The 26,393-nt window shown below is 45.2% G+C and overlaps 1 long non-coding RNA gene across 2 annotated transcripts in view; it reads left to right on the plus strand.

Annotated features, from left to right (window-relative positions):
• The window catches only part of LOC134956944 (uncharacterized), a 166,597-nt gene that overhangs the window by 63,908 nt on the left and 76,296 nt on the right, over positions 1-26,393 (plus strand). The window contains exon 3 of one of the 2 annotated variants that reach the window (XR_010186323.1): positions 4,122-4,629. The exons of the other annotated variant lie outside the window; for it this stretch is intronic. This is a non-coding gene — a long non-coding RNA (uncharacterized LOC134956944). Of the gene's footprint in view, positions 1-4,121; positions 4,630-26,393 lie in introns of those variants that run through there. 2 annotated transcript variants of the gene reach the window in all.

The following is a 26,393-nucleotide window of genomic DNA, read 5'->3' on the forward strand; positions in this document are numbered from 1 at the left end:
AGGGGCTACAGGTCAAGCGCCAACTCTCCTAGGCTGGGCCTCACCACTGGTACTATGGAGCCTTATCAACAGAGGCGTTAGTACACCCGACCTGTACTCCTATACTCCTATGCCATGGCGGGTATAGTGGGGTCCCTGCTTGGTGACAGTGTCCACGTCAGCGTTGCAGTCTGTCTCTCTAGACATGCAATTGGAACGCTGCGACCGTGTGCCTAAAGCCGGAGAGTCTATGCCGCAAGTACCCGGGAACAGGCCATGGGAGTATGCGATGCCGCTTGGGAGGTTATGGAGCTGCAGCGCTGAAGAGTCACCATGACATACAGCGCTGACATCCCAGTTTTGAAGACATTTTCTGTCAGAAAAAGCTTTTTCAGGGCTGCCCAGTGCAGCCCTCCTGTTATGGTTGCTGCTGCAGCACCAACTGAAAAACTGAGCTCACTGTGCCTGGAGGTGGGGTTACAGAGGAGGCCCCAATGCATCCTGGGACAGCCTAAAGCTTTAGCCTGTTGGTGCCTCTGGATCAAGATCCACTCTACACCCGATGTTTTCCCTGTGGAACCCAGTGTACCCTGTGCAGAAAGGTGTGAAATTTGTTTTTTAGATCTGAGCCCAAAATGTCCAGAGTCGGGACTCGGTTCGACTCGAAACCCCAAAGTTCTAGTGTATTTGGTTTTCAACAAACTTCTAAGCAGCAGGTGGATGGCTGGATCATGGGATTAAGCACCAGAGGGAAAGAAACAGGAGGGGAAAAGGGTGCAGCGTGGATATGGAGAATAAAGAAAAGGGTAGAAATTAAAGAAAACAGGAGAACTAGGAGGAGAGAAAGCAGCAATACAACTACAACAATCTAGTGCCGAGACCCAGCAGAATAGTGAATAGTGATTATTTCCCTGTCTAGTCATCAGCATAAAAAGAGGCCTGAGTCCAAACACATAAGACACATAAAAACTCCTAAAGCCTAGCTCCAGCTCCCATTAGGTGACTAACTGGCAAATCACAATAGTCATAACCAAGGTCGTAGCTACCTACAGAGCAGCTGTTATGGGGCCAAGAGCTGAGAGGGGCCCACCTTCCTTGTGAAAGTTACGCATTACATACATTTTTCACCATTGGGTGGTTAGTAGGGGTCCTTTCAAACTTTTTCACGCCCCCCAGACTGCCCACTTCCCCATCATCATGCCCCTTAGACGGCCCATCATGCCGTCGGCCACGCCCCCATGCGCCTACAATGCTGCCTCCTCCCCGAGGAGGGGGTCGCAAGGTAGGCAAGTATGCCCTGCCACAATTTTAGCATGTCCTAATGTTGGCAACTCATATGAATGTAGTGTTTGGTCCTGACCACTTTGTTGAACTTTTCTTGCAAAGTGGGATACCTATTAAGATAATGCATCAGTCATCCTTATACAGTATGTCACAACATTTACTTGTTTTGAGTCTTTGGCAGTCATTAGTTTATTTATTGACATAGTGGCTTTGAAGACTAGGTTCATGCAGTATATTATTTACTGGTAATATAGGGGCGACTGGCCAATGAATGCTATTTGCAGCAATGATGGTATTATTTGAGATCATGGACTGTACATTAGCTTTCTGTCTTACTTTTATACATGTGACAGAAGTTTATGTCATTAGCCATAAGGTTCCAAATCTCATGATACCGCGCAAACATTAATGACAAATCCACTCTGGTTTAAAAGGTGTTAAAGGAATTTGTATTACTTTTGATTAGAAATCAGTTGAGTCATTCTAGCTTTCCAAACTTAGCAGTCAAACTTTATATGATTCTGATTATAGCTTTTACCCAAACCTTGTTTCTTTAATGATGCATTTGCTCTGGGCACATTGCCATGGCTTGCACTCAGTTTTCTGCTTCTATTTAACTTGAAGCTTGCCATTTGCATATTATATGACTGGATTGTCTGGTTGAACATCAAGTACAGTCAGAAACAGATCTTAGCTCTCAGGGAATATACTAAGTAGCAAGGTCGCTTCATGGAAGTAATTTATTTGTTCTTTAATAAAACATTGGTACTATATAAATGATATGGCACTTTTCATATAGTTTAACATATACTAACCTAAATCACATAGATGTACTATATTTTTTTATATTTATTACATTTTATTGTTCAGATTTATTCTTCAATGCAATTGTGTGAGCCGAGTTCTCGGAAAACTGGACCCACCTGAACTTCCGGTTTCCAAGAGAATATGAGCACTGGCCCAGGTTTTCCTGCCTTGCTCTGATTCCAAAACATCACATTTTTTGGTGTTGGATAACATGCATGTTTTAGATTTGATATAAGTCCCTCCCATGATGATTCAGGTTCCATGTCACACTCGAGATACCACAGTTTGGGTGTAGGCAGGCAGGACTCTTCGTGAAAGCAAGTTTATTTAGCTTAACAGCCTCTAAACTACTGCACAGTCTCACACTACTGCACAAGTCTGTATATAGGTCAGGGGCACTGTGTCTGTGTGGAGTGGACTCGGCAAGGGAGCTATGGTTGTGTCTCAAGCAGGTGCGGTGGGCACTTTGTCTGTGTCACACTGTAAAAAAGCCATTCACTGTTTGTGGTGGCCACTGGTGTCACTGCTCACTTGTCTGAAAAAGTTATAAAAAAGGCCAGCTACTGTTTGTGATGATCACTAGTTTCACTAGTCACTTGTTTAAACAGTTACATACTACTGCACAAGTCTGTATATAAGCTATGGCACTGTGTCTGTGTGGAGTGGACTTAGAGAGGGAGCTACAGTAAGTTCAAGGCTCAAGCAGGAGCAGTGGGCACTTTGTGTCACACTATAAAAAAAAAGCCATCTACTGTTTGTGGAGGTCACTGGTGTCACAGGTTTAAAAAAGAAAGCTTTAAAAAAAGGCCATATACTATTTGTGGAGGTCACTGGCATCACTAATCACTTTTAAAAACCCAAAAAAATGCCATCTACTGTTTGTGGTGGTCACGGTTGTCACTGGTCACTTGTTTTAAAAAACTAGAATAAAACACTAACGCTCAGTAGGTTCAGGGCCACTGTGTTACTAATATCTGCACAGTGAGTTAATAAGGATCATGATGAATCAATAGAATCAATAGAACAGCTGGAGCAACAACCAAGTACTAGCACTGCAGCTCCTGCCCCCAGTCATGGTGATACTAGTCCTTCATTATCATCTACTGAAGCCCGTGCTCAAGGCCATGTTTAAGAAAGGGCACCTGAAATCACAACAATATTACAAAGTACAATTAAAGCTTAATGCAAAAAAACATAAAATTGCCAACATGGCACTCACCACACACAGTGGCAAGAAAGGGCTCAGGCCATGGCCTTTATTTGTGATTGGTGGTTCTGGAGCTGCTGTCAGTCAGGCATCTTCTTCTGTAACCTCACATGATGATGCAACACCTTCTCACTCAGAGTCTAGAGGAGGTGTCAAATGTAAAACAGGCAAATCAGTGCAGAAAAAACACCAAGGATGAAGAACAAACTGCTCAGAAACGTCACAAATGTTAGGAGAATCTAAGGGCATCCATGTTAGCTATGTGTGATTCTTACATTTCTGGTTCTTTACTCATAGAGAAGCCTCCTTCCACCATTTCTGCACCCTCTACAAATGTGGGGATGAGCAGACAAATATAGCTGTTGACAAAGAAATTGAGGATGTCATTGTGGAAGTGCATTAGTATAAGGGGGATATGTGTGTAGCTGATGTCATTAATGAGGATGTTAATGATGACGAGGGTGTTGTTTGTGCAAGTCAGGCACAAGTGGCAGCAGTTCATGCACATGATGGGAAGAAGTCCATTGTTATGCCTGGGCAAAAGACCAACAAATGTGTGGAATTATCTTTACCTAAAACCTGATCCTTAAGCCATTAGAGAGGTAATGATGTACACCATCTATGAACCTTTTCCTTTTTATGTGATTTGCAGCAAGTTCATGAAACCTTTATGTCAAAATCTAAAAAAATCTGCCAAAATAATACCATACAGCCCAGCATCAGCTAGATCTCAGCACATGCAATCTCCACCTTAACACCTTCATTGTCAATATCCTCATTAATGATCAAAAGTAGTTCTCTTGCATCTAATTTGCTATGGTTAACTGACTCTTCCCCTATCCAGGATTCCTCAGAAGAATTCTTTAGCACAAGGCCTGCTGCAGATGCTGCTGTGACTCTTCATTGCAGAAGGGGACCAAGAAGAATAGTAGTAGTTTCAAACAACAATTGACTGTAAAACAGCCCTCTGCAAGAGGAAGCAAGTATAAAGCCTGCCATCCAGTTGCACAACAGATCACTGAATCCATGTCAGCTATGCTAGTATTAGATCTGTAGCCAATATCTGCTATTAAAGCGTCTGGTTTTAAACAGTTAATTGAGGTCCTCTATACCCACTACCAAATTCCATCTCAAGTCCATTTTACCCGAAAAACAATTCCTCGTCTGTACCAGGATGTAAAGAAAAAAATTATAGGTCCTACAAAATGCCATTATACCCACTGTCCACGTAACAACGGATATGTGGACAAGTGGTACTGGTCAAACTAAAGATTGCATGACTGCGACCACCTCCTGGGTGGGTGTATCACCTTCAGCAGCATCAGTATGTAACACAAAACGCTAGCTCATTCACAGACAGGATACTCTTTGGGGTCGATTCAATTCGGCAACTTAAGAATAGCGCCGGGAATTAGCTCCCGACGCTATTCAATTCAGCTAAAGTTAAGTCGTCAAAAGCCCGTTTTCGCCGACTTAACAGGTAGTTTTGTTGGGAGAACGGGCATTCTCCGACTTAACTACCCGCGGCGATGCTGATTCCTGACAGAATCAGCCTCGCGCCGGCCGCGCGGCTGCACTTTTGTTGTTTTTCTTCTCTCACCCCCCGGAGATGAGAGAAGAATTCCCGACAATTGCGGGTAACTAGCAGCTGAATTGAATAGCGTCGGGAGCTAATTCCCGGTGCTATTCTTAAGTTGCCGAATTGAATCGACCCCTTTGTATCACTGGCAACCTGTTAGAAATGCGAAGAGATGTAATAGCATAATGGCTTACCCTGCTAGGACTCACCTAAAGATTTGTCATTTCTAATGACATCAATAATATTGTGAAAGCATTTAAATGGGGTGAATTTGAATACACCCCATGTTTTGTGCACACTGTAAACTTGGTGGTACAGAATTCTTCAAATATGACAGGGGCATGCAGAAGATGCCGTCTGTGGTAAAAAATCTTCAGGACATTTTTGGCATTCAGCAACAGCATGTAGGAGATTGTAGCAACTGCAAGAACAGTCAAATTTGGCATGCCACCAACTGTAGCAAGGTGGAATTCCACCCTTTAAATTCTTCTGCGAATGGAGGAATAGTAGCAAACCATTAAAGCATACACAACATGCCATGACATAGGGAGAGGCTTAGTCCAGTAGAGTGCAGAATTCTTTTATTTTATGCATGGTACTGAAAGCATTCAAAGTGTAGATGTGTTCACCTATATCTAGCCTCAATGCACGTTAAACAGTACTTCTAGTCACACCATGCCATGGCATGACTTGGCAGGGATGAGCGTCTTTGCGTGCGACTATTTCTATTAAAATGCTTCTTATTCACAAAACAGTGTGAATAAAATACAAAAACACAAGCAGCTTATGCTGATTAAAATGATATGTGGCATGCCTATATTCTGTGTGTTACTGTGGCTGTATATGAATATGAAATGCTATGATACATAGCGTTTTGTATGTAGATACAGCCGTAGATGCACAGAGAATATAGGCATGCGCATATCGTTTTAATCAACATAAGCTGCTTATGTATCTTATTCACATTGCATGCATTTTCAGCAATAAAAGTCTTGAGAAAGTCCCGGGTTTGTACAGGATGAATCGCGTTGACATCATACCCCCCGCCACTGTCACACTGCTTGCATACTGAGAGTCAGAGTGATCATCAGCTCCATTGTCTGGCAGTACCCAGCAGTGCAGCAGCAATGAGCAGCAGTACTTTACTTGAAACTTACATCTCCTGGCTAGCTCAGCCACTGCTGTCCGTAATCCCCAGGAAACATCTTGTACCATCCAGTTTGCATGGCCATGCTTGCGTCAAGGATCCTTACTATCCAAGTAAATATGATATTTGAAAATACACAGATGAAGTGCGCTGTCAGCGGCAGCCTGTACTGGGAAGGTCAGTTCCCTAAATAATACGGGTAAAGAGGAAAAATAGGTACTGGCGCCGGCTGAAATCGAATATGAGATGAATGACTCAATTTGTAAAATTTAAAAATTATATTTAATAAACATTCATCAAAGAGAGGATATCCCACCCCTCAGAAATAAAACACAAGCAATTGCTGTACAATAAAAAATGCTCCTGAGGAAGCTGGCACCCATCAGACCAGCGAAACGCGTTGAGCTTCAGCTTGTAGGACCACAAGCACCAGCATCCCAATCCACCTCCTGGCAAACTTTTGGACCTATCAGCTTCCACTAGGATGAAATTCTGACACAAGTTCTTCATTTGACTTGGACTCATCCCCTTCTGCCATTTGGTTCTCAACTGCAAGAGAGACCTAGGGGACTTATCTGGAATCCAGTCTGGTAAATTACCTCATACCTAATTGAACTTGTGGGCAAATGTGGAACAGTGTCCTAGCCAGAAATTGTGGACATTACATCTAAAAGGGTTTACCTAGTGGGATCCTACAAAGTGTTTTTTTTTTTTATTGTACAGCAATTGCTTGTGTTTTATTTCTGAGGGGTGGGATATCCTCTCTTTGATGAATGTTTATCAAATATAATTTTTAAATTTTACAAATTGAGTCATTCATCTCATATTCGATTTCAGCCGGCGCAAATATGATATTTGGACATATCTGAGCAAAATGTTATTGCCAACTGCTCATATTTCTGCTGGAGATTAATAGGAAATTCTGCTGCAAAGTGTACATAAAACAGGGACGCCAGTATACTAGCAACTTTTACAAAGCTGCTTGCTGTCTGCTGCTACTTGTTACTAGTTAAGGATTGGCAACAAATGATCTACAGAGCTAAATAAATATCTAATGCTATACACACACTAGGATGACATAACATATGATGTGATGTCGTCAGCAACGGGACCCGGCATTGGCAAGTGCATACATACTTGCCAATGCCGGCAGCGATGAACGATGGCCGGTGGGAGCGGGTGCCATGTTGCATTCGGCAGCATGGTCCCTTACTGGTGATAACAACTGTCGAACCTTCATGCAGGTCCGACGGAGGATGTCGCTGACAAAGCACAGTGATGCGCATCATCAGCGACATAGTGCATTCACGCTGGACGATATTGTGGACGATGGGTATGAGTCAGACTCATCATACACGATATCATCACGTATGTATGTATGCACCATAGTAAACCAACAGTGTTGCAATTTAGCAAGAGTGTGGATATTCTAAATAGAATGGTGTAATTATACATTCATTTCATGCAGGTATATTTGTGATGTGTGTCATTATATGTTTGTATAGTTTTATTGTGGGGTATTTTTAAATATATTACAAGCCTCCTCTTTATTAATAGAAAGCAGAAGCATAAAGGTTTTTCATTATAGATATTATTTTTGCAAAAAAAGGACACCAAGCGCAGTGATTATTGTGGTTGTTAGTCCAGTATAGCACAGAATTCTTTTCATTTTATGCAAGGTACTGAAACCATTCAAAGTACACGTGTCCACTTACATCTAGCCTCCCTGCACATTAAACAGCCATTCTAGTCATGCCATGGCATGGTTCAGTGGCAATGAGTATCTTTGCATGCAACTTTTTCCATTAAAATGCTTCTTATTAACAAAACGATGTGAATAAGGTACACAAGCAGCTTATGTTGATTAAAATTATATGTGTCATGCCTATATTCTGTGTGCGACCGTGGCAGTATCTGCATACGAACTGCTACTTTACATAGCATTTTGAATGCAGATACAACCGCGGGTGCACACAGCACATAAACATGCCGCATATCATTTTAACCAGCATAAGCTGTGTCATCACACGCATTTTTGGCAATAAAAGAACAAGAACAATTCCTTGTTTCACCACTTTTCTTTTCTACCACTGCCGTGTGGCAATGTTTCATAAGATACAGTGGATGTGTTTTAAAGTGCCGCGTGTTTGTGTCACTGCTCTGTCACTTAGCAACCAGCCAACTCATTGCAGCCTTTGGCCAATATTGGTGAAAACAATATTATGAGCTGTGAGGTTATCAAAATTGACTAGAAATTAATGTTATTGATGTAAATAATACTGGAGGAATAAAAAAGTGCCGAGTTACATCATTGTAGCATTTTTTTTAGCATATTTAAAAAAATATATATAGATCCAAAACACGTGATGGTGATTTTGTACAATTAGAAACACAACAAAAACAAACAATACAAAACCAAAACATAGGGGTTGAAGGCCATCTGTACTCTTTAATGCAGTCTCTGCCACATTTCTTTTGCAGTTTTCCATTTGCATATAAGGCCTATTTCTTATGTGGTTGGACTGAGCATCAGCAATGCTCTAATATGGTAGTGCAGCAGGAATCACCTTGTATAGGTAGACGCCTTCTGCCTGCATTAGTGATCCATCGGATCTCCTGTAACACCATTGGCTGTCCGCCAAAGCTCCTACAGAGATACTTGCCTCAGCACTCCCCCAAAACATTGGCACCATGCTTCCATTTTGGGAAATGGAACCAATCTACACCCCCTTCCTGCCCCCAAATGGCATCAGACTGTCACTCTCTTGATGTCTGCTGCTGTAATGTGTCCAATGGTGCAAGACCCATACTGCTCATGTGCATCAGTTGTTTGCACAATGTGCCTTAGATCCTTTGGGATATGAATTAGGGCCACAGTGGGATGATTCTGAGTAGGACTCATCTGAAGAAACACATGCATCTCCCTATTTCTAGCTGAATGAGCATTCACCAAAGCACCTAAAGCAGAAAATATGGTGTGCACATGTACCATGAGATGTGTCAGATATCATGTACACAGAGAGAGACTTATGTCAAGTCAGCATTTCTGGGCAGTGAGTATTGAGACAGACAGAGTGGCTCTGTCTGATAAGAGTGTCATGGGAGTGTCATTGTGTGTCCATTGCAACTTCCAGCTTGCTAAAGGTATTCATACGCATTTGGGATGCCTGTTTCGGATGGATCTCTTGCACCCGGAAAGGGGATGGTGCAAGAACAAATACTAATTATGATGGCTGAAGCACATATGATACCCCACCAATGTGGCGTATCATACTGTGGTGCCAATATTTCTTGAGAAGCAGTGGGAGAAAAGATACTTGCAGATGGAGATTTACAATGCAGTGCCCCTACTACCTGAGCTGCAGCTGCTGAGTTTCCATGCTCAGATTGAGAGTGTTCCTATGGCACCTGGGCTCAGCTGAAGTCATGACCCTGGTGCAAGACTCGAGAAGTACTGTGTGTTGCTAGGGGAACCATAAGGGAGGGAGAAGTATTGGTGCCCTGGTGAATTGGTAGGCAATCACTGCTATATATTATATGAAAGGGTGAGCTATTAAACTGCAGGGAGTTAGTCTTCTTTGAGTAAGATGACTTCTTTTCGGTGAGGTGACTCTTGGAGGATGACAGCCTCCTGTGACTCACAGGTAGAAAGGGAAGATTACAAGCAATCACCACCCACCTCTTAGGGCAGCTGCGCAATGTTACGGGAGTGACAGAAAGACCGAACTTGACTCCCTACCCTATGGGAAACCAACAGGGCTGAGCCTTTCTTTGTGTCTGGGAGCTGTCCAGTGCTGCACTGCTACAGTATATACCAGCAGTTGGAAAAAGAGTTGATGATAAACCCATAATAATACCAGATAGCAGAGAGAGAAAATTCAGTCAGTCTAGGACGGGTGGTCTTCAGTATGCCGGCTGTCGGGATCCCGGCGCACAGTATACCGGCGCCGGAATCCCGACAGCCGGCATACCGACACTTATTCTCCCTTGTGGGGGTCCACGACCCCCCTGGAGGGAGAATAAAATAGCGTGGCGCGCATAACGCGCCACCATGTCCGCAGCGCAGCGTGGCGAGCGCAGCGAGCCTGCAAGGGGCTCATTTGTGCTCGCCACACTGTCAGTAAGCCGGCGGTCCGGTATGCTGCTCGCCGGGAGCCCGACCGCCGGCATACCATACCACACCCGCCTAGGACCTATCTCGCAAATAAAGTCTTTTTAAAGGCTATTCACGGAGAATAGAAGCCGAATCATAAAGTGTGAGTTTTTATTATCTGATTCAGTACATAGGAGACTTTAGAGACAATTCATAATTCTATTGCCCATGTTAACAAGTAGAGATGTGCTCCAGTCCTTTTCTCTGGTTTTCTTTTTTTGTTTTGGATCTGTATCTCCTTCGTGTTTTGGATCTGGATTGATTTTGCCAAAATCACCCTTGTGAGTTTTGTATCTATATTTGTTTTGTATCTGTATTTGTTTTGGATCTGTATTTTTTTTTAGAAAAATCATAAAAATAGCTAAAATAACATAATTTGGGCCTGTTTTTGTTCCTACATTATTATTAACTTCAATAACATTAATGTCCAATCATTTCCAGTCAATTTTGAACACTTCGCAGCTCACAATATTGTTTTTATCCGCTTTAGGCCTAAAGGTTGCACCAAACTACTATAGCTGGCTGACTAAGCTAAGTGACAGCAGTGGATTGCACAAATGTGGCAGTTCAAGTTCAAACATGGCACATCTAGGAAATAAAATGACACTGCAGTGGCAGACAGGATGGCAGTTTAATAAACTGTATGACTCCATAAAGTAACCAAGCATTACTGCCTCACAGCACTGAAGTCATGGGTTCAATTCCAACCATGGCTCTAACTGTGTGGAGTTTGTATATTCTCCCGGTGCTTGCATGGGTTACCTTGGGAACTCCGGTTTCCTCCCACACTCCAAAAATATACTAGTAGGTTAATTGGCTCCAACAAAAATGAACCCTAGCATGAATGTGTGTGTGTGCATGTGGTAGGTCAGTATTGGAACAGTCTGTTTCAATTGTGGCAGGAAAAAAAAGCAATTTGGAGGACTTTTCACAAATTGGCTTTGTTTTACTTAAGTTGTCCACCCTCCAGTGTGTACTCAGAGTTTTCAGCTCAGCATAGCATAGCATAGATGGTCCTGCTCTTCTCTCAAATGTTCGTCCTCCATAACTATCAACAAACATGAAGTGGAGTACAGCACACACTCAAATTTGTACATAAAATGTTTCACCAACAGTTTTGCACAATACGTGTATGACTGACTGCACTGTGGTCTGGCTAGCAGTGTCACAGAAAACTAAAAAAGTATAGTACACTGGGATTTAGCACCAACAAAAGAAATAATATATATATATATATATATATATAGCAAACAAATCAGGGCACTCGTGGTGTATAACTCCAAAAGAACAACTAGCAACGTTTCGGGCTTTAATTGCCCATCGTCAGGCAGAAGAGTCTCTTCTGCCTGACGACGGGCAATTAAAGCCCGAAACGTTGCTAGTCTTTCTGCTTACAGAGTTGTTCTTTTGGAGTTATACACCACGAGTGCCCTGATTTGTTTGCTGTTTAAATTCCCTTTTGCGTGCACCGTGGGAGTTGGTGTAAGTTTAGAGTGCCAGCCAATCGCAACATATATATATATTAGTGATGAGCGGGTTCGGATCCTCGGGATCACCTTTTTTTTTCCACGGATCAGAGCAACTCGGATCCTCCCGCCTTGCTCAATTAACCCGAGCGCGCCCGAACGTCATCATCCCGCGGTCGGATTCTCGCGAGATTCGTATTCTATATAAGGAGCCGCGCGTCGCCGCCATTTTTCACTCGTGCATTGGAGATGATCGTGAGAGGACGTGGCTGGCGTCCTCTCAGTTTCTATGTTCAGTGGGCTGCAAATATCTGTGCTCAGTGTGCTGCACATATCTGTGCTCAGTGTGCTGCAAGTGCAAATATCTACGTTCTTTGCCTGAAAAACGCTCCATATCTGTGCTCAGTGTGCTGCAAATATCTGTGCTCAGTGTGCTAATTGCTTTATTGTGGGGACTGGGGACCAGCAGTATTATATAGTAGGAGGACAGTGCAGAGTTTTGCTGACCAGTGACCACCAGTATTACACGTTCTCTGCCTAAAAAACGCTCCATATCTGTGCTGCATTGTAGTATATAGTAGGAGGACAGTGCAGAATTTTGCTGACCACCAGTATAACTATATATATATAGCAGTACGGTACAGTAGTCCACTGCTCTACCTCTGTGTCATCAAGTATACTATACCATCCATACCTGTGGTGTATTTCAGTTTTGCACAGTTTGCTGACCACCAGTATATATAATATATAGCAGTACGGTACAGAAGGCCACTGCTCTACCTACCTCTGTGTCGTCAAGTATACTATCCATCCATACCTGTGGTGCATTTCAGTTTTGCACAGTTTGCTGACCACCACCATATATAATATATAGCAGTACGGTACAGTAGGCCACTGCTCTACCTACCTCTGTATCATCAAGTATACTATCCATCCATACCTGTGGTGCATTTCAGTTTTGCACAGTTTGCTGACCACCAGTATATATAATATATAGCAGTACGGTACAGTAGGCCACTGCTCTACCTACCTCTGTGTCATCAAGTATACTATCCATCCATACCTGTGGTGCATTTTAGTTTTGCAGTTTGCTGACCACCAGTATATATAATAAATAGCAGTACGGTACAGTAGGCCACTGCTCTACCTACCTCTGTGTCGTCAAGTATACTATCCATCCATACCTGTGGTGCATTTCAGTTTTGCACAGTTTGCTGACCACCAGTATATATAATATATAGCAGTACGGTACAGTAGGCCACTGCTCTACCTACCTCTGTGTCGTCAAGTTTACTATCCATCCATACCTGTGGTGCATTTCAGTTTTGCACAGTTTGATGACCACCAGTAGATATAATATATAGCAGTACGGTACAGTAGGCCACTGCTCTACCTACCTCTGTGTCATCAAGTATACTATCTATCCATACCTGTAGTGCATTTCAGTTTTGCACAGTTTGCTGACCACCAGTATATATAATATATAGCAGTACGGTACAGTAGGCCACTGCTCTACCTACCTCTGTGTCGTCAAGTATACTATCCATCAACACGTGTGGTGCATTTCAGTTGTGCGCAGTATATATAGTAGTATGCCATTGCTATTGATATATTACTGGCATATAATTCCACACATTAAAAAATGGAGAACAAATATGTGGAGGGTAAAATAGGGAAAGATCAAGATCCACTTCCACCTCATGCTGAAGCTGCTGCCACTAGTCATGGCCGAGATGATGAAATGCCATCAACGTCGTCTGCCAAGGCCGATGCCCAATGTCATAGTAGAGAGCATGTAAAATCCAAAAAAATAAAGCTCAGTAAAATGACCCAAAAATCTAAATCAAAATCGTCTGAGGAGAAGCGTAAACTTGCCAATGTGCCATTTACGACACGAAGTGGCAAGGAACGGCTGAGGCCCTGGCCTATGTTCAAGGCTAGTGGTTCAGCTTCACCTGAGGATGGAAGCACTCATCCTCCTGCTAGAAAACTTAAAAGAGTTAAGATGGCAATAGCACAGCAAAGAACTGTGCGTTCTTCTAAATCACAAATCCCCAAGGACAGTGCAATTGTGTCGGTTGCGATGCCTAACCTTCCCAACACTGGACGGGAAGAGGTTGTGCCTTCCACCATTTGCACGCCCCCTGCAAGTGCTGGAAGGAGCACCTGCAGTCCAGTTCCTGATAGTCAAATTGAGGATGTCACTGTTGAAGTACACCAGGATGAGGATATGGGTATTGCTGGCGCTGGGGAGGAAATTGACAAGGAGAATTCTGATGGTGAGGTGGTTTGTTTAAGTCAGGCACCCGGGGAGACACCTGTTGTCCGTGGGACGAATATGGCCATTGACATGCCTGGTCAAAATACAAAAAAAATCAGCTCTTCGGTGTGGAATTATTTCAACAGAAATGCGGACAACTGGTGTCAAGCCGTGTGTTGCCTTTGTCAAGCTGTAATAAGTAGGGGTAAGGACGTTAACCACCTAGGAACATCCTCCCTTATACGTCACCTGGACCGCATTCATCAGAAGACAGTGACAAGTTCAAAAACTTTGGATGACAGCGGAAGCAGTCCACTGACCACTAAATCCCTTCCTCTTGTAACCATGCTCCTGCAAACCACACCACCTACTCCCCCAGTGTCAATTTCCTCCTTAGACAGGAAAGCCAATAGTCCTGCAGGCCATGTCACTGGCAAGTCTGACGAGTCCTCTCCTAACTGGGATTCCTCCGATGGATCCTTGAGTGTAACGCCTACTGCTGCTGGCGCTGCTGTTGTTGCTGCTGGGAGTCGATTGTCATCCCAGAGGGGAAGTCAGAAGACCACTTGTACTACTTCCAGTAAGCAATTGACTGTCCAATAGTCCTTTGCGAGGAAGATGAAATATCACAGCAGTCATCCTGCTGCAAAGCGGATAACTCAGGCCTTGACAGCAGTGGTGGTGTTAAACGTGTGTCCGGTATCCACCGTTAATTCACAGGGAATTAGAGAATTGCTTGAGGTAGTGTGTCTCCGGTACCAAATACCATCTAGGTTCCACTTCTCTAGGCAGGCGATATCGAGAATGTACACAGACGTCAGAAAAAGAGTCACCAGTGTCCTAAAAAATGCAATTGTACACAATGTCCACTTAACCATGGATATGTGGACAAGTGGAGCAGGGCAGACTCAGGACTATATGACTGTGACAGCCCACTGGGTAGATGTATTGCCTCCCGCAGCAAGAACAGCAGCGGCGGCACCAGTAGCAGCATCTCACAAACACCAACTCATTCCTAGGCAGGCTACGCTTTGTATCACCGCTTTCCATTAGAGGCATACAGCTCACAACCTCTTACGGAAACTGAGGAACATCATTGCAGAATGGCTTACCCCAATTGGACTCTCCTGGGGATTTGTGACATCGGACAACGCCACCAATATTGTGCGTGCATTACATGTGGGCAAAATCCAGCACGTCCCATGTTTTGCACATACATTGAATTTGGTGGTGCAGAATTGTTTGAAAAATGACAGGGGCATGCAAGAGATGTTGTCGGTGGCCCGAAGTATTTCAGGTCACTCTTGGCATTCAGCCACTGCGTGCCGAAGACTGGAGCACCAGCAAACACTCCTGAACCTGCCCCGCCATCATCTGAAGCAAGAGGTGGTAACGAGGTGGAATTCAACCCTCTATATGCTTCAGAGGATGGAGGAGCAGCAAAAGGCCATTCAAGCCTATACATCTACCTATGATATAGGCAAAGAAGGGGGAATGCACCTTACTCAAGCGCAGTGGAGAATGATTTCAACGTTGTGCAAGGTTCTGCAACCCTTTGAACTTGCCACACGTGAAGTCAGTTGAGACACTGCCAGCCTGAGTCAGGTCATTCCCCTCATCAGGCTTTTGCAGAAGAAGCTGGAGAGATTGAAGGAGGAGCCAAAATGGAGCGATTCCGCTAGGCATGTGGGACTTGTGGATGGAGCCCTTAATTTGCTTAACCAGGATTCACGGGTGGTCAATCTGTTGAAATCAGAGCACTACATTTTGGCCACCGTGCTCGATCCTAGGTTTAAAGCCTACGTTGTATCTCTCTTTCTGGCAGACACAAGTCTGCACGTATTTAAAGACCTGCTGGTGAGACACTTGTCAACTCAAGCGGAACGTGACCCATCAACAGCTCCTCCTTCACATTCTCCCGCAACTGGGGCTGCGATGAAAAGGCTAAGAATTCCGAGCCCACCTGCTGGTGGTGATGTAAGGCAGTCTGGAGCGAGTGCTGACATCTGGTCCGGATTGAAGGACCTGCCAACGATTACTGACATGTCGTGTACTGTCACTGCATATGATTCTGTCACCATTGAAAGAATGGTGGAGGATTATATGAGTGACAGCATCCAAGTAGGCACGTCAGACAGTCCGTACGTATACTGGCAGGAAAAAGAGGCAATTTGGAGGCCCTTGCACAAACTGGCTTTATTTTACCTAAGTTACCCCCCCTCCAGTGTGTACTCCGAAAGAGTGTTTAGTGCAGCCGGTCACCTTGTCAGCAATCGGCGTACGAGGTTACTTCCAGAAAATGTGGAGAAGATGATGTTCATCAAAATGAATTATAATCAATTCCTCCGTGGAGACATTCACCAGCAATTGCCTCCAGAAAGTACACAGGGACTTGAGATGGTGGATTCCAGTGGGGATGAATTAATACTCTGTGAGGAGGGGGACGTACACAGTGAAAGGGGTGATGAATCGGATGATAAGGAGGAGGTGGACATCTTTCCTCTGTCATCCAGCAACCTCGGTGCAAATTTTAGGACTAAAAATAATATTGTGAGGTATGAGGTGTTCAGAATAGACTGGAAAGGAGTGGAAATTTTGGTTATTGATGTTAGTAATACTATGGGATCAAAATTACCCCCAAATTCTATGATTTAAGCTGTTTTTGAGGGTTTTTAAAAAAAAAAAACAACACCCGAATCCGACAAAAAAATTTCAGGGAGGTTTTGGCAAAATGCGTCCGAATCCAAAACACGGCCGCGGAACCGAATCCAAAACCAAAACACAAAACCCGAAATATTTTCGGTGCACATCTCTAGTAAGAGTATGCCCCAGTAAGAGTATGCCCCAGCAGCACATTATTACAGTATGCTCCAGTAAGAGTATGCCCCAGTAGCACAGTATTACAGTATGCCCCAGTAAGAGTATGCCCCAGTAGCACAGTATTACAGTATGCCCCAGCAGCACAGTATTACAGTATGCCCCAGTAGAACAGTATTACAGTATGTCCCAATAAGAGTATGCCCCAGCAGAACAGTATTACAGTGTGCCCCAGTAAGAGTATGCCCCAGTAGCACAGTATTACAGTATGCCCCAGTAAGAGTATGCCCCAGTAGCACAGTATTACAGTATGCCCCAGTAAGAATATGCTCCAGTACCACAGTATTACAGTATGCCCCAGCAGCACAATATTACAGTATGCCCGAGTATGAGTACGCTCCAGTACCACAGTATTACAGTATGCCCCAGCAGTACAATATTACAGTATGCCCCAATAAAAGACTGAGTATGTCCCAGTAGCAGTTTAACAGTATGCCCCAGCAGCACAGTATTACAGTGTGCCCCAGTAAAAGACTGAGTATGTCCCAGTAGCACAGTATTACAGTATGCCCCAGTAGAACACTATTACAGTATGCCCCAATAAGAGTATGCCCTAGTAGCACAGTATTACATTATGCCTCAGTAAGAGTATGCCCTAGTAGCACAGTCTTACAGTATGCCCTTAGTAGCACAGTAGTACAGTATGCACCAGTAAGACTATGGGCCTAATTCAGACCTGATCGCTGTGTTGCAAATTGCACTGTCCTGTGATCAGATAGTCACCGCTCAGGGGAAGTGAAAATTCCCCCCCCCCCCGTGCAAGTGTGCGATTGCATGTGTACACTGTGCAAAAATGACCCTCAGTCAGCGGACAGCTGCAAAACTGTTTGCATCACACTCACCATTTAATGTTTTTCCATTTGTGAAACGAAGGGACAGAATAGGACAGGAGTGGGTTAAACCCCTCAGGCTGGGGATGGGCTTGGAAAACAGAAGAGAGTGTTTTAGCCTATGGGTGCAGAGAGTAGGGGTGGCATCTATGTTAGCTCAGGGTGCTGGTCAGTTTGGATCAGCCTCTTTTCTAGAAGTTTTGGACTGGTAAGAGCTTTTTCTCCCTATTCCCAGGGGTTTAGGCCTACTTGTCACTTACTTAGGGTGCAGTGTCCTTAATGTTTAATTTAGACTGCTTGTCAGTTTTAATTTGTCAGTTTTTACACTTGTCAGGCAGTGTAGTATTGACAGCCTGTATGCCCCATCCTCACCATGATCTCAGGACCCCGGCGCGGTATCGCGATGAGGAGGATGCCGATGCTGCCCGGGTCTCTGAGCCATTGATAGCCCCCATTGTTAATGCATTCCCCCCTGTGGTTGCTAGCGGCGGGTGGTGGAGGGGTCGCATGGAGCAGAGGCTTCCAGCGGCTCCTTCCCCCTCATCGCTGGACATGTCTCCTCCTCATGGCCAGAGGGTGCGCGATGTGAGGGGGGAGCATCATGGAGCTGACATGCCTGGCCTGCGGCCGGTACACGATCAGCCCATAGCAATGCTAGCAAGGCAGTGGGCGGGAGAGAGCAGGGCAGCCATGGTCCGCAGTCGTCCTGCTCCTTGCTCAGCGCAGCTGGGGCAGGATGCGGCGCCCAGCTCAGTGGAATCTAGTACAGCTATGAACTGCCGGGGAGTAGGCACTGGAGCTGGTGTGTTAGGCAGAGGTGCTGCGGTCCCGGGGGGGGGGGGTTTATGTGGTCTGGATCAATTGGGGGGCAGTGTTGGTGCCCGCAGCTCGGGCAGGGCACATGGGGGGGGTGCTGGCTGTGTGAATAGTACTGCTGCTGCGGGACAGAGCTCGCAGTTTCCTCAGGGACACAGCAGACTGGGTGCAGGCACACAGGGATATTGTCTCATGCAGGGACTGCTGCGGGCAAGGAGGAGGACTAGGAGTAGTCAAGGAAGTGCTGGGGTTAGCAGTGTACCCAGTGTCGATCCTACGGCGCTGGCATCAGCCATGGCGGCCGTGGATTCTGTGCTGTCCCCAATGGTGGCGGCTATGGCTGCGGATGGGCTGTTGACTTCGGCCGGCGCAGGGGGCATAGTTTCCAAACCCAGCTCTTCTGGTGATGCTATGGCTCTGTTGCTTCGGGCCTGCAGGACATTAGCGCAGCCGCATCTCAGATGGGTGCTGGTGCGCCGGTGCCAGGTCCAGTGGTTCAGAGGCTAGATACTGTGTCTGATGCCTTATATTCTGCTAGAGGGGCTTCGGCTCCGGTTTTTGTCCCCTCTGTTACAGGTGCTTCGAGCGGTGATGACAGAGATGCCGAGGAAGATGAATTGCTATCGTCCTCATCGGGGTCAGCGCAAGGTGATCCTCCTGGTTCAGTTGATGAGTCTATGTCGAGATCTGTTTCTAGCCAGGATTCGTTGCCATCGGGGTCCCGTAGTTTTGACAGCAGGTCTTCGTCAACGGCGTCGTCATCCATGTCATTGGAGTCTGCAAATAGCGCAACCAAGGCTAAGAAGCGGGTGGGGTGGTATGCGCGATGTGAGGCTCACAGGAGGGATGGCAAGTGGCGAAGTTTGTCTTCTAGTGTGCGTCGGGTTAGGATGCGTCGCAATTTGCCGGGCGTGGTGCATTGCGAATATACTGCGGTGCTGCAGGGGCTGCGGGATAGCTGTCTGAAGTGGATCCGCAGGGGAGAGTATGTCAACATGTTTACTAATACAGCGAAGAAGGAGTCTCGCACAGCGAATGCAAAAGGAGGTATAGGGGTTGATGCCTTCCAGTCATATGACAACTGGTTGGCTGGATTTTGCGTATTTGCAGCTTGCTATTTAGAAGATCAGCAAGGTGAATTTTTAAATATTATTAGATATATCCACCTCGTGCATGAGATGCAACGCAAATACAAAGATACCGAGTGGAAAGTGTACGATGAGGAATTCAGGCGCAAACAGGATTGTTTGGAAGTCATTGAGCTTGGCTGTAAGGATGTCGAAGTCTGGTTGGACATTACGAGATCCGCACAGGGTAGTAAGGAGGCGCTGTCAGCAGCCTCTGAAGTGCAGCAGTCACCTTCTGGCAATTCCCGTGCATCATCTGAGAATTTTTTGTCTCGCCGCGCAGCCGGGGTGCGCCGTGCAGTTTTTCCACTGACAGCGAAGGGTAAATGTTATGCGTTTAACAACTCCTCCTGTGCCCTGGGGCAGCGTTGTCATTTTTGACACATCTGTCTGAATTGCAGCAGGGCCCATCCCGCTTCCAACTGCTTTTGCTCAGGTAAGCAGGCTTCTAAGCCTGGAGTTGCCACAGCAACTAAGCCAACCAGCGGCGTTGTCTCTAAGTGGGGCCCCTACCCCAGTACGATTGGCAGCTATGACCAAGTGGTTGGATTGGTACCCGAACCATGTTGATGCTGAATTTTTGTTGTCTGTTTTTCGTTTTGGTTTTCATCTTCCAGTTGAAAGGGAGGTGGTGGTTCATTCCCCCAGAAACTTGCAGTCGGCCTGGGATTTTCCTAAAGTTCTTTGGGAAAAAGTCAACGGGGAAGTTAGGTTAGGTTGGATGGCGGGTCCCTTTCCACGAGCTCCGTTGGAGAATTTGATCATATCACCCATACGGGTAGTCCCTAAGAAAACTCCAGGCAAGATTCGGCTGATTCAGCACCTGCCTTACCCATCAGGGTCCTCGGTTAATGATGCAATATCCCCATAACATTGTTCTGTAGGATATCAGTCATTTGATGATGCTCTGGACTTGGTGCAGGCTTATGGCTCCAGGGCCCTCATGGCTAAGATAGATGTGGAATCTTCTTTTCATTTGCTTCCCGTGTATCCGGACTCATTCCGTTTTTTAGGGTTATCGAATTGGCAGGGACTATTTTGTTGATAAATGCTTGCCAATGGCATCAGCCATCAGTCATTCCAGTGACCAGGCAGTCACAGTGGTATACTCTGCTGCCATATGTCCAGTGCTGCTGTATAATAATAATAATAATAATAACAACAATTCCCTTACAGTGTTCCTGCGTTGTCCTGCATCAGACCTGTGGTAGTGTCCTGTGCATCAGCCATCAGTCATTCCAGTGACCAGGCAGTCACAGTGGTATACTCTGCTGCCATATGTCCAGTGCTGCCGTATAATAATAATAATAACAACAACAAGTCCCTTAGAGTGTTGCTGTGTTGTCCTGCATCAGACCTGTGGTAGTGTCCTGTGCATCAGTCATTCCAGTGACCAGGCAGTCACAGTGGTATACTCTTCTGCCATATGTCCAGTGCTGCCGTATAACAATAATAACAAGCCCCTAAGAGTGTTGCTATGTTGTCCTGCATCAGTCCAGTGGTAGTGTCCTGTGCATCAGCCATCAGTCATTCCAGTGACCAGGCAGTCACAGTGGTATACTCTGCTGCCATATGTCCAGTGCTGCTGTATAATAATAATAATAATAACAACAATAACAACAAGTCCCTTACAGTGTTGCTGTGTTGTCATGCATCAGACCAGTTGTAGTGTCCTGTGCATCAGCCATCAATCATTCCTGTGCCGCATATTGTGTTATATAACTCCAGAAAAATAATGGAGAACAAAAATGTGGAGGATAAAATAGGGAAAAATCAAGAACCACTTCCTCCTAGTGCTGAAGCTGCTGCCACTAGCCATGGCATAGACGATGAAATGCCATCGTCGTCTGTCAAGGCCGATGCCCAATGTGATAGTAGAGGGCATGTAAAATCCCAAAATCCAAAGTTCAGTACAAAGACCCCCCAAAAAAGAAATTTAAATCGTCTGAGGAGAAACGTAAACTTGCCAATATGCCATTTATAATACAGAGTGACAAGGAACGGCTGGGGCCCTGGCCTATGTTCATGACTAGTGGTTCAGCTTCACATGACGATGGAAGCCCTCATCTTCCCGCTAGAAAAATTAAAAGAGTTAAGCTGGAAAAAGCACAGAAAAGAACTGTGCGTTCTGAGATGGTATCACAAATCCCCAAGGAGAGTCCAAGTCTGTCAGCAGTTGCGATGCCTGACCTTCCCAACACTGGATGGGAAGAGTTGGCTCCTTCCACCATTTGCACGCCCCCCTGCAAGTGCTGGAAGTAGCACCCACAGTCCAATTCCTGATATTGAAATTGAAGATGTCACTGTTAAAGTACACCAGGATGAGGATATGGGTGTTGCTGGCTCTGAGGAGGAAGTTGACAATTAGTATTCTGATAATGATGTGGTTTGTTTAAGTCAGGCACCGAGGGAGACACCTGTTGTCCGTGGGATGAAGAAGCCCATTGTGATGCCTGGGCAAACTACCAAAAAAGCCACCTCTTCGGTGTGGAATTATTTCTCCACAAATCCTGACAACAGGTGTAAAGTCATCAGTTGCCTCTGTCAATCTGTAATAAGTAGGGGTAAGGATGTTAACCACCAAGGAACATCCTCCCTTATACATCACCTTCTGTGCATTCATCATAAGTCAGTGTCAAGTTGTGAACTTTGGGTAAGAGCGCAAGCAGTCCACTGACACCTAAATCCCTTCTTCCTCTTGTACCCAAGCTCCTGCAAGCCACACCACCAACTCCCTCAACCTCATCTTTCTCCTCCAGTCAGGAATGTCAGTAGTCCTGCAGGCCATGTCACTGTCAAGACTGAGGAGTCCTTTCCAAACCGGGATTCCTCTGTAGGATCCTTGAGTGGTACGCCTGCTGTTGCTGCCAGAGCCGGCCCTAACCAATATGATGCCCTAGGCAAGATTTTGGCTGGTGCCCCCTAGCACCACCGCTAGTTCCACCTCTGACCCTGCACCCCTTTCCCAGCACCATTACCTCCCACCCATAGCAGTCCTTTTTTTTCCCTACCCCCTGTAATTTAAATAAGAACAGTGTGCACATTCGGTGCACAGCCCAAAAAGGTATGTGTTAAACATAATGCTCCTTACACATTATGCCAACCCTTATTAATGCCCTTATACACATGATTTCCCTTACACATATGCCACACATTGTTAATGCCCTTATACACATAATGACACACATAATGTCCCTTACACATATGCCGCACATTATTAGTGCCCTTATACACATGACACACTGTGCCCCTTACACATATGTTACACATTATTAATGCCCTTTTACACATAATGACACATATAGTTGGCATGTCATCTGGCAGCTCTGCTAACGTCGGGTGCTTATTTTTTATGAAAATGCATCTTATTTGCATTGCTATGTGGCTAGAATGCACAAGCAGCTACTGCTGATTAAAATGATATGCGGCATGCCTATATACTGTGTGCGACTGTAACTGTATCTGCATACGAAATGCTACACACAGAATATAGGCATGCCACATATCATTTTAATCACCAGAAGCTGCTTGTGCCCCTAGGCATACCAGATGCACTAGGCAATTGCCTAGTTTGCCTATGCCTAGGGCCAGCTCTGGTTGCTGCCGCTGCTGTTGTTGCTGCTGGGAGTCGACCGTCATCCCCGAGGGGAAGTCGGAAGACCACTTGTACTACTTCCAATAAGCAATTGACTGTCCAACAGTCCTTTGTGAGGAAGATGAAATATGACATCAGTCATCCTTTTGCAAAGCGGATAACTGAGGCCTTGACAGCTATGTTGGTGTTAGACGTTCGTCCAGTATCTGCCATTAGTTCAGTGGGACTTAGAGAATTGTTTGAGGTACTGTGTCCCCGGTATCAAATCTCATCTAGGTTCCACTTCTCTATGTAGGCGATACCGAGAATGTACAGAGACATCAGAAAAAGTGTCCTTAGTAACCTACAAAATGAAGTTGTATCCACTGTCTACTTAACCATGGACAAGTGGAACAGGGCAGACTAAGGACTATATGACTGTGACAGCCCACTGGGTAGATGTATGGCCTCCCGCAGCAACAACAGCAGCGGCACCAGTAGCAGCATCTCGCAAACACCAACTCGTTCCTATGCAGGCTACAATATACAATATCTGACAGGGACGTGCAGGAGATTCTGGCCGCTTTCGGCATTCAGCCACTGCGTGCCGTAGACTGGAGCTCCATCAAACACTCCTGAACATGACATGCCATCACCTGAAGCAAGAGGTGGTAATGAGGTGGAATTCAACACTCTATATGCTTCAGAGGATGGAGGAGCAGCAAAAGGACATTCAATCCTATACATCCACCTACGATATAGGCAAAGAAGGGGGAATGCACCTGACTCAAGCGCAGTGGAGAATGATTTCAACGTTGTGCAAGGTTCTCCAACCCTTCGAACTTGCCACACGTGAAGTCAGTTCAGACACTGCTAGATGAATTCAGGTCATTCCCCTCATCAGGCTTTTGCAGAAGCAGCTGGAGAAATTGAAGAAGGAGCTAAGACGGAGCGATTCCGGGAAGTATGTTGGACTTGTGGATGGAGCCCTTCATTCACTTTGCCAGGATTCAAGGGTGGTCAATCTGTTGAAATCAGAGCACTACATTTTGGCCACCGTGCTCGATCCTAGGTTTAAAGCCTACTTTGTATCTCTCTTTCTGGCAGACACAAGTGTGCAGAGGTACAAAGACCTGCTAATGAGTAAATTGTCAACTCAAGCGGAACGTGACCCATCAACAGCTCCTCCTTCAATTTCTCCCACCACTGGGGCTGCAAGGAAAAGGATAAGATTTCGTAGCCCACCCGCTGGTGGTGATGCAGGGCAGTCAGGAGCGAAAGCTGACATCTGGTCTGGACTGAAGGACCTGCCAATGATTACTGACATGTCTACTGTCACTGCATATGATTCTGTCACCATTGGAAGAATGGTGGAGGATTATATGAGTGACAGCATCCAAGTAGGCATATCAGACAGTCCGTATGTATACTGGCAGGAAAAAGAGGCAATTTGGATTCCCTTCACTTCTGTATATGTCCAGTGGTACTGCCATTTAATTCCAGTGATTTTGCCGTATAATTCCAGTGATTTGAACATATAATTCCAGTTATTTGGATGTACAATGCCAGTGATTTTGCCATTTTATTCTAGTGATTTGGACGTATTATTCCAGTGATTTAGACGTATAATTCCAGTGTTTTGGACCTATAATTCCAGTGGTTTTGTCAATTAATTCCAGTGATTTGGGCATATAATTCGAGTGATTTTGCCATTTAATTCCAGTGATTTGGACGTATAATTCCAGTGATTTGAGCGTAGAATTCCAGTGATTTGGACATATAAATCCAGTGATGTATAATTCCAGTGGGAATTGTTTGTGTCGCTTGGCTTAGTCATACAGCTACCTCACTGCACCTCTTCAACATCTTTGCATGAGGTGCTGTTTGGGGCCTAGTTTTTGAAAAGTGCCATCCTGTCTGACACTGCCGTATGAGTCCAGGGGTACTGCTGTATTAGTCCTGGGATACTGCCGTGTAAGTCCACCAATTGCAGAATTTTTGAAAAATGACAGGGGCGTACAGGAGATGCTGTCAATGGACTTAGCAATTGCGGGCCACTTTTGACATTCAGCCACTGCGTGACACTACTAGATGGGCCAGATGGTTGTGTCACTTAGCTCTGTCATACAGCAACCTCAGTGCACCTCTTTTTCTTCTTAGCATCATGTGCTGTTTGGGGCCTTTTTTGGGATATCTGCCCTCCTGTCTGTCACTGCAGTGCCACTCCTAGATAGGCCAATTTCGACAAATGGGGGGGAATCTGCGCACTGGGGTAGTTTGACTGTTTGGGATGTGCTGCTAATCAAAAGGGTGTCCTTGCCCTTAAATTGAACAACGTAATGCAAATGGTTCTTGACCTGACTGCGCTCATCCCCTACAGTTCTAAATGATTGTGAAATAATACAGCTCAGTAAACTAGATACTATAAAGAAAAAGTTTTACTTGCATAACACAATGATAATAATCACACTCAAAGATAAAGTGAAATAAGAATTAAATAATAAAATGAAATAAAATGCATGAAACGGAATTCACGATCCTGTGCTCCAATGGGGAGCACTTAGCATATAACTCAGTCCTTGTGCCACTGATCTTAATAATCAATTCCTTGTAGTATTTAGCATGTGTGCGGACAGACTTGCTGGTTGTGGTCACGAGGGAGCTTAGCCGCAGGGTTTGTCTGCTCCAAACAGACCCTGCGGCTAAGCTCCCTCGTGACCACGACCTGCCCGGCGAGTGTTGCGGGCTCACGGGGAAATCCGTAACAGGACGAACCGGCAGAGCGGGCACACAAACCAAGCGGCAAGTCTGTCCGGAGCCACCGAGAGATCTCGCTGTCCCCCGCAGCTGTAACCCTTATCACTACGGCCGCAACGAGAGTGCACTCACACCTGCTTTCACTTACAGAGGTAAGGGATGCCGTCCTCTGTTATAAAGACAGACATTGAAAGGAACTTTTACAGACCGGTCAAGACCGGGGTTATCCTATACCCGTGAGCCTTATTAGACTCCTAAGGAACCACAAATTGACTTATCAACTATTTCCAGCATATTAGTCTGTGTGCTATTGCACACATGCTAAATACTACAAGGAATTTATTATTAAGATCAGTGGCACAAGGACTGAGTTATATGCTAAGTGCTCCCCATTGGAGCACAGGATCGTGAATTCCGTTTCATGCATTTTATTTCATTTTATTATTTAATTCTTATTTCACTTTATCTTTGAGTGTGATTATTATCATTGTGTTATGCAAGTAAAACTTTTTCCTTATAGTATCTAGTTT

The sequence above is a fragment of the Pseudophryne corroboree genome, chromosome 9 (genome assembly GCF_028390025.1).
Source record: "Pseudophryne corroboree isolate aPseCor3 chromosome 9, aPseCor3.hap2, whole genome shotgun sequence".
In the NCBI taxonomy this organism is placed as follows: Eukaryota; Metazoa; Chordata; class Amphibia; order Anura; family Myobatrachidae; genus Pseudophryne; species Pseudophryne corroboree.